The sequence below is a fragment of the Neltuma alba genome, unplaced genomic scaffold (assembly GCF_004799145.2).
Source record: "Neltuma alba isolate B1F8T4 unplaced genomic scaffold, ASM479914v2 tig00010254_pilon, whole genome shotgun sequence".
In the NCBI taxonomy this organism is placed as follows: Eukaryota; Viridiplantae; Streptophyta; class Magnoliopsida; order Fabales; family Fabaceae; genus Neltuma; species Neltuma alba.
Genome location: NW_021635181.1, coordinates 1 through 14,089, shown reverse-complemented (window position 1 = coordinate 14,089; position 14,089 = coordinate 1). Strand labels below are relative to the sequence as shown.

At 32.1% G+C, this 14,089-nt stretch overlaps 1 pseudogene; it reads left to right on the top strand.

The window, feature by feature from the left end:
* The first annotated feature begins 10,045 nt into the window (after positions 1-10,045).
* LOC114755356 (zinc finger CCCH domain-containing protein 48-like) lies at positions 10,046-11,983 on the top strand (annotated as a pseudogene).
* The last annotated feature ends 2,106 nt before the right edge of the window (positions 11,984-14,089 follow it).

Below are 14,089 nucleotides of genomic sequence, written 5' to 3'. Positions count from 1 at the left end.
ACAAAAGCGTGGGAATCAATCCCCACTGGTTCATCATGATCCGTGTCAGCTGGCCTTGTTATATCAAAGAGGATCATCATGATCCCTCCGCTCACCAGGCGACATAAAAAATTTAGATGGCCTTGTTCCTCATTTCGCATGTCATTTAATTTTATTGACTTTGAAGGGATAAATAACTTTGATGGCTCTTTTTTTTTATAAAGAAAATTTAGATGAGTTGGATCTCAGGGGTTTATTGGGGTCAGGATAAGCTTCTAGGTTCAAAAAGCATTTGCAAAGCTATTCACAGATCACCTACCAATAAAATCCTCATATCAACAATAAAATTCGAGCTCACAACCTTATAAATTATAAGCCAATTTATTACCATCTGAACCGGCTCTTTTGATGGCTCCTTCTGTTATATTTATATGCACTCTCCCTAAATATTACTAGCACAAGACATCTTTTAAAATATGAATGTCGCTTTGCTTTTTTGACCAGCATGAATGTCGCTTTACCTGATTGGGTATTAATTAATTTTTTTTAATGTTACTCCTATCTAAAGTTAGAAAAAATTGGGAATAAATCCCTCATTGAAAATCTAATTGGCAAATAGAACTTAAGGACTTTGTGCAACTTAACTTTCTTTATGTACAATTTATCTTTCCTTGTGTGTAATAATCTTCTGTGCAATGTGCAACTCAATTTCTCTCTGTGCAAATAAAATTCTCTTATGTGCAACTCATTTTTCTTATATGCAAACTAATTCTTTATATCCAAATAATATTCTATGAAAACTATCTTTTCTTTATATAACGTTCCTTCCTTTGTGTGCAACTAATTTTCTTTTATGTAATCAATTATCCTAGGTCTCATTTGCCAGGGATTTATCCCCAATTTTCCCCTAAAGTTATTAGTATAAGAGAAAATGTAATGTAAATATCAAAATTTTCTATTCAAATATGGATGACATTGAAAATTTATTCAAATATGGAGATGAGTCTCATGTGATATATTCATGTTAAGATCATTGTGGTCATCCAAACCACTTTGATTATTGAGCTCTTCAACGACATCATCAAATTGTTGAGACTCATCTCCAATTGCCCTATCCTTACCAGAGATAATATATATTGAGCTCCTCAAAGCAAAAGAAAGATGTATGTCTAAACTTAGCAGCATTTTTATGTACCTATAAGCAAAAGATATAAAGATGGCACATCAACTCTAGTAAAATATCATTAAGTAAAACAATACATATACACTTATACAATTATAAAAAAAAAATTACCTTTATATATTCATCCCAAACTGTTTTGGGTGCTGTCACACATTTTTTGTCAGAATCCCAACCAAAACTAGATAAATTAAGTAGGTCAGTCACTACACCATAGTGAGTTTTCAACTTTTTAATCCTAGATTAGATATGAGGCTGTGCTTGAATACAACATCTAGGTATTAGATTGTGAAGCATATCTTTCAATTTATTTATGACACCTAGCCTAAGACCATTGTCACTCATAAGTTCACCCTTCTCATGCATTGCTAGCATGGAAAGGATTAATAATTGATCCTCCTCAGATGTCCACACGTGCTTATCCAACTTTCTAGACTTATCAGACATGTTTGATGAACTACAGTAAAATATATGTTAGAACCTGACATAAAGTAAACATTAAAAAAAAAAAAAACTTCTAGCATAAATAATGGAAATAATATCTTATAGTGTTAACAATTTTCAAAGTAACAACTCTTTCATCTAGACATCCTATTACAAGTAAAATTAGTAAACATTTCATTAGCAAGATTATTCCTAAAGGTAGCCTACTCATTAGATGTGTCCATGTGTTGAATTGAGGGATTATACATCCTGTCCACATCAACTTCTATTTTGTCTACTTCATTTTCAAGTGGATCAACACCGTCCTCACGAATTAAATTGTGCAAGAGGCAACAAGCAATTATTATTCAGTTATAAGTTCGAATAGGATAAAAGGATAGGCTTCTTAGAATAGCCCACCTTACCTTTAAAATACCAAAGCTCCTAACTATAAAGTAAAGTTCCTTTAATCCGATATATATATATATAGCAAAGATGTGGAGTTTGCATATATTTTTTTCTCAGTCATACACTCCCTTTATTTATTGTTGTTCTCATTATTTTTCTGAGTTTGAGAATGCTAAGTTGCTGGCCATCATCCCTTATCCTATCTTTGTACAAGAGAATTGAAGGAGAGGGGAGAAAAAATTTTAGCGAGCTGGATTTAAAAAAATTAGAAAAGAGAGATTATAGTAAAAGGAAGATTTAAGATAAAAGAACGAGTAAAATTAATTTAAAATTTTTAACCCCACCTCTCTATTTTTAAATTGAGCTTATTAAACTTTTTTTGCCGTTTCCCCTTCATTCTGTTTCCCTCCTATCAAACGGAAAAAACTGTGAAGCACTAGTAGTTAACTTTGTCCCACGATTAAATTTGGAGGAAGTATATTCTTTATGTAATTAAAGATACTTAACAAAAATTAATTAATGCTTTAACAATATGAAAAGTCTATTTGAAAAAAGGAAAAGTGGGAAAAAAAAATTATTTGTTAAAAATTTTAGTGATAAGAAGGATCTAAATTAGAGTAACTATATTTGGTGTATATAAAATTTGTTAACTGATACTTTCTATATAAAAATTTATTACATCCTTGTTACCCATAAAATTTCTAATGGTGAGCTACACACCATTTTTTATTAAAAAAAAACTTTTTAAAAAAGTTTCTTATAAAAAGTATAGAGGGAGTATTTTTATAATAACTTCAATATATGATATGTTAATACCATCAAAATCAGGATGAGAGAAGGTTGTTTCGGTATTATTTTTTCAGAGACATCGTTATCTTTTATTACAGTCAATATTTGAGGCTGCGTATTATTTATGATTTCAATATCGTTCAAATGGTTCCAAGAGGCCTCTATTTTGGAAGTTTTGACTACGTACTACTTCAATCATTCAAGACAAATCATTCATGTTGAAACTAAATATATATTGATTAAGTTTTACGATGAACCTGAAACTTAGCACAATTAATTAAGATTCAAATATTTCATAACCTTTTTCTGGCCTTTTTGCTCGTATCAAATCTAGACAGGACTTTAAGGTCAAAAAAATCTAAACAGCACCACCAACCTTTCAGCTTTAATTTAACAAATCACAAGGTTAGTGAACCAGGAAAAAAAAAATTGAATTGAATGACATTAGATTGCTTAAGTATAAGTCTTGAGGTTCTAAATTGTATTTATTTCCCTCACAATCTGAATTTCTTTAGCTTTAAACTGAAATTTGATATTATTTTATAAATATTTCTATTATATATTAACATTGATTAAGTTATTATTACTGAGAATTTTATTTTTGCTGACAAATTGAGAGCATAATCATTCACATAATAACATATGTAATATATACCCTCATATCCTAAATGTCCTAAATGTAGGGGTTATAAATAATTAATTTGTAGAGATTGAAAAAATTAATTAAATTAATTATTTGTTAAAAAAATACACTGATTTCTGTAAAGTACTCCTTTTAATTAATTGCATTGAAGATGACTCTCTTAATAAAAAAAAATCTCTTAATATGTACATCTAATAAAGAAAATTTAGAAAAAAATTATAAATTCTAAAGACAAAATGAGTTAAGATATTACATTAACAATTGAAATAAACCTTTCATTAGCTCTTCTGTTAAAGACCTAAAAGAGTAAATATTTAGAATATCCTTTATTTTATTCACATAATCATTCGCCATATCCTTAACATAGAACTACACCTTAGGTTAGAATATGGAATAGCCTCTTTTTTTTTTTTTTACCTGAAATGTAATAGCCATTTTAAAGTCTAACAATAAACGAAGCACAAAATTTAGGTTTACTTACACCAACCATGCATGCATCAATGTACTAATTACTATAATTAAAATTAATAAAAGAATTTCATCATAGAAATTAGATAAAGGACTACAAGATACTATGACACATCAAAATGTGCTAAATTTGTTAAACATCTTGTAATTTAGGGGCGTTAATGCTTTCTTCTGACTAAAATATTACGAATTTGATCCACATATAACTTTAGATCCTTCGGCCAAAAAAAAAAAGCTTTAGGTCCTTAATAGCTGCTTTATTTTATTTTATTTTTTTTAAAGTCTCAGTTAGAATACAGAAAAAGTAAAACAAAAGCGTGGGAATGAATGCCCGCTGGACCATCGTGATCCGTGTTAGCTGGCCTCGTTACTCAAAGAGGATGATCATGATCCGTGTGCTCACTAGGCGACATAAATAAATGAGCATATGATGCGCGCACACAAAAAAAAGCATCTAAGACCATTCATAGACATTTCAACTTTCAACTGAGGCTGCTTCACGTTCAAACTCATATTTATAGTTCTTGATAATGTTTTCAATAGAAATGTTTTTAAAGCTAACATAGTCTAATATTTAAAGTTTTAGTTTAGGTAAGGCCACTAATTCTCAACTCATCAACGGCCACATTAAGACTCCCATCTTTGAATACCAAATCTAGAATAACTGGGAAAGTCGTCATTAAATACACCTTAAAAGATTGTGGTCAGATTCTATTTCTGATATACAGGATCCTTATAGAAAGGAAAGTGCAGAGCGTACTCAGAAGAAAGGTATTGTAAGTGAGGCTTTCAGAACATGAGAAGAAATTAGAGAGAACTCATGAGGAAAGCACACTAGTATTATACAAGAAAGTTATTACAACTCGTTCTGCCTATAACTGATGGCAGAGCGAGGTTTATATAAAGACTCTAGGACCATAACATGACAAAACCTAATAGTAAAGTTCTAGACACCATTATTATAACGCGACATAAAGGCAAAAATGCCTTTAATGATTACAACAAGATAAACCATTTTAATTATTACATCAAGACAAACTAATTTAATAAAGCTAAAGTTAAAGTAGACATATAACATAAAGCAGGTAGGTCCTCCTTATCTTTTGATGTGACACAAAGTAGATTCTTTGATTATTATGTTCTCTTAGTCTTTGTAGATGGGTTCATGACCCAGGGATAGGTTCATGACGTCTTCTGGGTCAGAGTCATCAGCATCAAAGTCGTAGATTGCTGTCATATAGTGTGAAGAGTGTCTTCTCCTTATGGCATATTCTTCTTTAAACTTTGTGAGTAGGATCTCAAAATCATCATCCTGGTTAAGATCTTGGGATTCTCCCGCAAGAAATGGAATTTGTGACTAAAGACTTGGCTGAGGGAAATGGAGTATTTTAGGCTAAGTGAGCTGAATTTGTAAGTCTCCTTGGCAAGGATCCTGGGATACTTTTGTTGGAGGAGGAACTTGTGGTGGAGGTCTGACAGCAATTACGATAAAATTCCTCTAAAATTCTTCAAGAGTTGAATAGCTGGCCCTATGTGGCGAATCAGGAGGACTTAGAGGAAAAGGTCCAAGAGAAAGATATGCAGTGTCTTCTCCTGTGTCTGGTTCATTAAGTGCGATTAATGTTTTTCCAAGTTTCTCCATTAATAACTTTTCATCTTTGGGCCATAAGGGAATAGTAATCCAGAGAGTTAGATGAATGTCTGTGTAAAGTCCTCCATCAGCATCTTTGTCATAACACCTGTAAAAAGTAAACAAACAAAAAAGTTTCTTTTGTTTGGAGGATAATGCATTCCAGATATTGTGATTATCAAGGATTTTTCAAAGTTTTCCTCTCCAATAGGAAAGAGGAGCAAGCATCTCAAAAAGAGTGATAAGAGGAGAATTTTGGTTTCTTGAATCATTCAGATGTTGGTATATGGATAAGGCTAAGAAAGCTATGGCATAGGTATAATTGTCTAAGATGGACCAAACATACCATAAAAGTTCTTCTGGAATGGATCCTTTGATGATGGGAATGGTGAGGCATGGAGTATCAACATCAAAATGCTAAGGATATGAGTGCATTCCAGTGTTCATAAGAAGAAGATGGAGCCAGTAGAATATAGTGTTTCTGGCAAGGTTTTAGACATCTGTAGGAGTTTCAGGACAGGATCTAGGAGGGAAACAGTGGCTATCATTCTATGACGCATATCTGGTTTAGAGATGGTTAAAATGTAAAAGGCTTGGTGTGTGGAGAGTGACAAAAGCTTTGGAGGTTGAGAAGTTTTCTGAGATCTTGAGAGAAAATCTGCAATGGTGTTCTGGTGACCTTTGAGATGATGGATGGTGAATTTATAGCTAGAAAACCAGTCCTTCCATCGGAGTAATTGGCTATTTGGCAAGATCTTCCCTTGGGATTAAGCATTTGGGAAAAGACATATTGTCCATTTCTACTCTGAATTGATAAGGACTGAGTTGGAAGCTGAACTTCTTAATTGCTTTTTTGACTGCAAGAACCTCTTTGTAGGTGGCATGATAATATTTTTCTGACTCCTTGAATTGTCCGCTTGCATGTCCACAGTGGAACCATTTTCCATTTATCTCTTCAAGGAGGATAGCTCCCAAAAATCACTGGCATCAGTTTGGAGGATTTGTAATCCTTTGTCAAGAATCTTTAAAGAAGGCGGATGCTGAGCAACTTTTTTGAGAATTTAGACGGCTAAAGTCTGGTCTGTTTCCCACATGGGAGGATTCTTTTTGAAAAGCTTGGACAATTTGTTGGTATGATTAGACACATGAGGGATGAAATTCTTAAGATAATTGACAATCCCAAAAAATTGCTGAATTTGCTTTGCTGTGAGATTCTTATCCGGAAATTTGAGCAATTCTTCTGCAATATGTGGTTCAGGATAATACTGACCATTTTCAAAATTCATTCCAAGGAACTTTATGCTTCTGACACCTATTTCTCCTTTCTTTGCTGACAATATGACCTCGTATTTTCAATTATTTTCCCAAATTGGGTTAATAAAAGTTTATGGGAATCTTCATCATTTGAGAAAAGCAAAAAGTCATCTATATAGATGAGAAGGTTGTCAGAAATAGGTTCAAAGATTCTGGTCATGGCCTTTTGGAAAAGTGATGGGGCGACTTTGAGCCCAAATGGCATAACAGTCCATTGATATTAGGCATTTAGAATACAAAAGGCAGTTTTAGGGCAATCTTCTGGGTGAATACCCAATTGCCAAAACCCCGCTTTAAGATCAAACTTAGAAAAGATCTTGGCATCTTTAAGATGGACTATAAATGAACTAGGCTTTGGTAAAGGAAATTTGTCATCTTGGAGAAAAATTGAGGAGTTTATAGTCAATAACTACCATTTTCTTTCCTCTTTTGATTTGGTTGAACATAGAACTAGAGATGGCACTGGTTTGTTCATTGTTTGAAAATGGCTAGCAGGTCAATCGGAGCCTATGACCCCTTCTTCATGATTCCCAATCTTATTTTCTTATTTTTAACCTTAGGGTTTATATATATCTTCTTCATCTCGAACAAGATGTTTGTATTTCAAATTTTGTTTGTATAACATTATATACGTATATATTCAATTTCAAAATATTTCAGCTCAATCAACGGTTCTGGTTGTGAAAATTATATAGATTCATTCCCATTTGTATTGTATCATTGTAAAATTTTTGCACAACTAAATGGGTATAAGAAATTAGACATTAGCCTCGTTGAAACTAAATAAAATTACATGATAAAAGTGAAACTTGTGATAAAGCTGAGTGATTGAAAAATGTGACAATAAAGATAGATACAAGATATAGTTCGCTTGCAACTGCTGAAACTGATGTGAAAGAAATGATCAGAAATTCAAAATGAATGAACAGTTATTGTATAGATGGATGCAGAAACATTTCGACAATCATCTTCACTTTAATATATGGCTATATGGCGACATATATTGCTATAAATGTCTCAAAATAGTTAATATGATTTATATGATATCAAAAAACTTTATCTGATATTTTATTTTGAACTTTGATTATACGAGATATACATTGGTAGATCATTTGACTTAAAAATTATAATAATTTAAGATTAAAGTCTTCGTTTCTCTGAGGAGGATAGAGTAGCAATCATTTAACTTTCAGTGATGTGTGTGTATAAATGTATTGCTAATTGCTAATGAAAAATAAAAAAAAAGTTGAAGCGTACAAGGTGAAAAGGAAAATATAAAAATATAAAGCAGGATTTAACAAATCTACAAATAGTTGGATACTTGGATAAACTTTATCAAATCTCTTATAGAGACCAAAATATTTTCAGAACCAATATATATATAATTTAATATGAAATAAAAAAAATCTATATGATGTTTTAATTTGAAGTTTGATTAGAAGAGACACGTTGGCAAATCATTTAACTTAAAAATCATGTCAAATGCAAGATTAAATTTCTTTCTCTAAGAAGGATAGATTTGAGATCATTTAATAACTTCCAGTGTATCTGTTTTTATCTGGAGATATAGATATGTAGATAGATATAAATGTATTGCTAAAAGTAATAATAAAATTGAATCAGGTGAAAAGAAAGATACTATGTAAAAGTGTCTTGTTTTTTTAATTTAATTTGTGTGTGTGTTTTTTTTAAGTCTTCATTCCGTCATTTGAGTGAATTTAAGGTTAATATTTCAATTTAAATAAATAAAAATATTTTTTTGTCAAAAATCATACTAAAAAAATTAAAAAATTGAAAATACAAAAATATAAGATTTAACACATATTAAGTTGGAAAATTTTTATCAAATCTCTTGTAGAGATCAAATACACTTTCAGAAACAACTTGTATAAAATCTAATTGGTTACAAGTTATCTTCAAAATATTTTAATATGATTGGATAATAAAGATGAAACTGAAGATTTGGTTAGGAAATCTGGATTTTATCAAATCTCTTGTTAAGATTTAAATCACTCAAAAAAATAATTGCTTCGCCATTACGAATATACTGCCCATGAAAAGAGGACCGCGGGGAGGACATGCAGAAGGAGCTACGTGAAGATATGAAAGAGAGAGAGAGAGAGAGAGAGAGAGAGAGAGAGTCAAAGAATTGTCACATTAGAGAGTGAGAGATATTCGGTTGTGAAGGCTATGTCCATGTTCTCATCAATTAAATTCTTGAACGCACAATTAATACTTCAAAAATTATGCCTTCTATTTGATCAAATTCGCTTAGAATTATTTTAGACTCTTTGGATTGGTTGTGAAATAAATAATTTTGCACGGCATATGATAAATATGTGAAAGAACTTTGATAACGCTAAACCCTAAAACTTATAGAGGTTTATGAAATTTGGAGTTTTGTTTCATGATCTATTTTCTGTTCTTTTGTGCAATCATCGTCAAAGTTTAGTGCTTGCCTTGGCAATTAACTGACAGCCACACATGTTCATCAGACTTTTATTAAGCTATTCTCCGTAAAAAGATATGCTTAAGTCATTAATTTTATTAAACTTAAAAATTCTAAAATTATCAGCATTTAAAATAATGAATTACACGAGAAAAAAATGTTAAGTTTTAATTAGAGACAATCTTTAAAAAAAATATAATTAATATTTCACTTGATGACTTATAATTTTCAAGATAAAAAAATCAGTAGACTTTTGTAACTGCAATTATCTTTTAGGATTATTTTGACAGTTTTTAAAAGGGAGAGTTACATCAAGTCTTAAGGAAAAAATAATTACTAAAGGTCTCAATAACAACCTAAACAACTTCTATTGATAAGTTTCAGAGTAGAGAATGATAACTTTAGGGACTTGTTTTATAATTATTTTCCTTCCTTGAAATATCATTCTAATTCTCCTTTTTTAAGATGGATCTTTTGATATCTTACACAGTAAGGCCCTTTTCAAGCATTTGTTATTACATATTACATATTTTATAAAATGCATAATTCAGGTTAATTATATAGAATTGGGAGCAAAAACAAATTCAGTTTACATTAATATAATATAATATTTCGTTGCATAAAGATTATTTGGATGGGACATTATAAATTTATAATATTAGCATGCGGTCCACTGTATAATGATACTGGGTAAGATTAGTATGAATTGCTTAATATCATGTCATATCAACTAACTCCTATATCCCAATTTATTGCTGCAGAATGAATAATACAAGAGTCGTAAGGAGGAGTGAGTTTCCTTCTTACAGGGAAACTCGCTTTGTGCGCAATGAAACTTCTTATCAATGCAGGAGGCCGTCCACTTCTGGTAATAATAATGCTTATCGCTGCAAGAGGCAGTCCACTTACTCCCACAACAGCAAAAAATGTGAAGCAGACGGCAAAAGGTCCTCTAAGCCCAAAGGCAATTCATCTCAAATTTGCAAATATTGGATCAATGGAAACTGCGTCCATGGTGATCACTGTTGGAACTTGCATTCTTGTTTATCACTTTTATGGCGATGGCCTTTCTGTCCTCACTAAGCTCCACCAACACAAGACGGTACCTACTTGACTTCCATTATTTGCCAATATCAGTATATATGCTTGATCTTGTTTCTTTGCCGGATCTTATTATGCAGTAAATTTTTGTTCGAGTAGGTTTATATTTAGGAATGAGTTCAATTCTCTTTTTAGTTTTTATATATATAAAGGATTGGTGGGGTAGCTTTTTGGTCAAGTACTAAACTTTGAATTATGATTACAGATTATGACTGGGGTTACACTTCCAGTGGGAGCGGACAAACTCTTTTCTTGTAGCACCGATAGGACACTTTGGGTATGGGACTGTCATACGGGTGAATGTGTTAATGTGATAAATCTGGGTGAAGAGGCAAGGTGTTTGGATCAGTATGGGTTCATGGGTTTTTGCTGGTTTGAAGAATGCTGTTAAGGTAATTGAGCTCTTAAACTGCTTGATCATATGATGATTGATTGTGTTTTTGTTTTTTCTTTCATCTTTTATATGATCGTTAGGTTAATTAATCAGAAATTAACCTTGTACGTGGTTGTTGTTGTTATATATGAAGGCATGGAACATTCAGACTGCTGCTGAGATCACCCTTGACGGCCCCAGGGTCCTGTACTTTCCATGGCTGTTTGCAACGACACAATTTTTACTGGAGCTATGGTACGTAATTGTTTTACTAGGTTCTTTTCACTTCATTAATATTTGTTCTCTTCTCTATTATAATCTCATACTATGTTTTCATGTCATAGGATGGTGTTATTTATGCATGGAGACTCATTTCTGAAGCAAATTTTCAATTTAAACCAGTGGCAACATTGAACGGCCACACCAGAGCTGTTGTTTCCTTAACTGGTGGACCTGGGGACAAGTTATATTCAGGTTCTGTGGATCAAGCATCAAGGTACATAGTTTTTTTTAAGTAACTTTCTTAATCTCCCAAAATAATCAACTGAAAGACCATATAGCATGTTGTTGTTGAATTCATTTGAGAGGATTTAATGATTTCTTGTTTTTTTTCAGGTTTGGGACCTCAACAAATTACAATGTACCATGACGTTGAAAGGGCACACTGATGTAGTGACATCCCTTATTTTTTGGGACAAATACTTATTCTCAAGTTCATTGGACGGCACAGTAAAGCTTTGGACTTCAACTGATCATGAACAATAACTATGGAAGCAGTGTACACGCATCAAGAAGAAAGTGTGAGTTTTACTTCAATAAACAGTAGAGATTCATATGCATGTTATATTGTGAGAAATGATTCTAATGTATAGTTTTGGTGATATTATATTATAGGGTGTGGTTAGAATCAATGGCATGATTGATGCCAAAGGGAAACCCGTATTGTTTTGCTCCTGCAGCAACCATTCAGTTAGCCTGTACGAAATGCCAACGTGAGTACACTTCATGTTTCCATTTTTATTTTGGTTTTAATATTGTGAGTGTTATGTGTATATATGCGCGTGTGGGGGGGCCTTGATATATCTGGTGTGTTTTTTCTGGTTAGGTTTGCTACAAGAGGAAGATTATTCTCAAAACAAGAGATTAGAGTAATAGAAGAAGGCTCTGGTGGACTCTTTTCACGGGGAGGGGACGGCGCTGGTTGCTCACTGTCTGGAAATGGCTAGCAGCAGATGAATCGGAACCTATGACCACATCTTCATGATTCCTAATTTTTTCCTTTATTTTTAACCTTAGAGTTGTATATATTTTCCTTGTCTTGTACAAGATCTAAACAAGATGTTTCTTTCTATTTCAAATTTTGTTTGTATAACATTATGTACATATATTCAATTCTAATTTTAGTTCAATCAACAATTCTGGTTGTGAAAATTGTATAGATTCATTCCCATTTGTATTCTATCATTGTAAGATTTGTTGCAACTAAAATTAAATGATAACTGTGAAACTAGAGATAAAGCTAACTGATTAAAACTAATTTGAAACAATTATGTATATGATGTCAGCAGTAATTCGAAAACAAAAGTTTTCTCGTGTGATGGATTGTAATGATATTGATAATAATTGGAAAAGTTTTTTAAAACATTGTACTGATTCTTGAAAAGGAATCAATATGCTAATTTTGTTGCATATCTCATGAGGCCACAAATATTTCCCGAATTTTGGATCATGTACAGATAACTTGCGTATAAAAAAATAATCATCATAAAACACATCAAACAAGTTTACAATTACGGTAAAAACAACAGTAGTAGTAGTAATGTTGCTTTGTGGAACTACGTATTTATCATATTTGATTGAAAAATCTGAAAAGATATAAGGTAGAGTAAGATTCACTTGCAACTGCTGAACAAGATCCTCAAGAAACTTTTTCTAAGTAATCATTATTCAAGGACAACCAACACTAATGTGAAACAAAGAATAAGAAACTCAAAACGAATAGTTATTATATACAAGGATGCAGAAACATTTCAACAATCAACTTCACTTTAATATATACACATATATATTGATATTACAATGATTAGATCAGTCCATCAACTTGAAAATTCCTCTATGATAACATCACACCCATCATAAAATCAGCATTTGCAATTAAATCTCAAAACATACCTAGAAACATCATGACACAGTTACACAAGACAAGCCATTTCAATTATTAAAGTTACATACAACAGGAGCTGCTTTTTCAGCTGCCTATTACAGTACAAGATAACACACTTCAATTTTCTAATACACGTATAGTTCAATTTAGATTCAGATACCCAGGCTTTGTGTTATTCACGAGCAGTTGTTTCATAACTTGCAAGTCCCAACAACTCCGGACCTTCCAACCGAGGGTTATTCTCAAAGCTGCAGAATTGAACCCCAAACAAAGGATTTAGATTGACCCCTTGAGCGAATAGATTAGGAAGAAAAACAAACAGCTAATAGGGCTTTTAGTCCCCTAACATCACATAAGGTTTCATTTTGGTCCTTTAATTTCATGCAATTCTTTTTCATTCCTCTAATCCTAATGCTTTTAATAAAATATGCTGATCTTAAAATTCTAAATGTTGACAAAATATTCTCAAATACTGATATATTAAGCGTAAGTATGGGCACAAAAAAAATCATGAATTGAGTCTAATGATAGTAGGATTAAAGGACAAAAGATGCTTTATAAAATTATGAGGCCGAAATAAAATTTTATATAAATCTTGACAATTAAAAGTACAGTTTTGCAATATATGATAGCAAGAAACTCAGGTTCCCATGCTTTCAGAATCAGTGTGCCGGGGAAAAAAAAGGAATGAAAGCAAATGAACAGTTACAGAAACAGGAAGAACAATCTGATCCTCTCCACCAGAGCGCTATCATACAATTCATAGCTGGCTGCCAGCAAGGGACATGATATGTTGAAATTAATTATTCATGCAATATTGTTTTCCAGGTTAATTATTCATGTTACATTTATTCCAACTTCAGTCACATATTTGCGACTGAAGAATGATACTTTCACTTGTCCAACATCAAATTTTATTCTAATTATCTGATTTTCGATTAGCTGCAGCATGAAGACCAGGTTTAGCCATTGACAAATAGACATAAACCCATTTGACCAAAACCATAAACGAGAATTCATAAATTGATTGGGAAAATTAGACAGGAAACACCAAGCGCACTAGCAAAATCATACATTTTATCACTGCACTATGCATATTACACAGCATTCAGATATGAACTTCACGGTTTATTAAGAGCCCTGCAGTTAGGATGTCTACAAAGTGCAA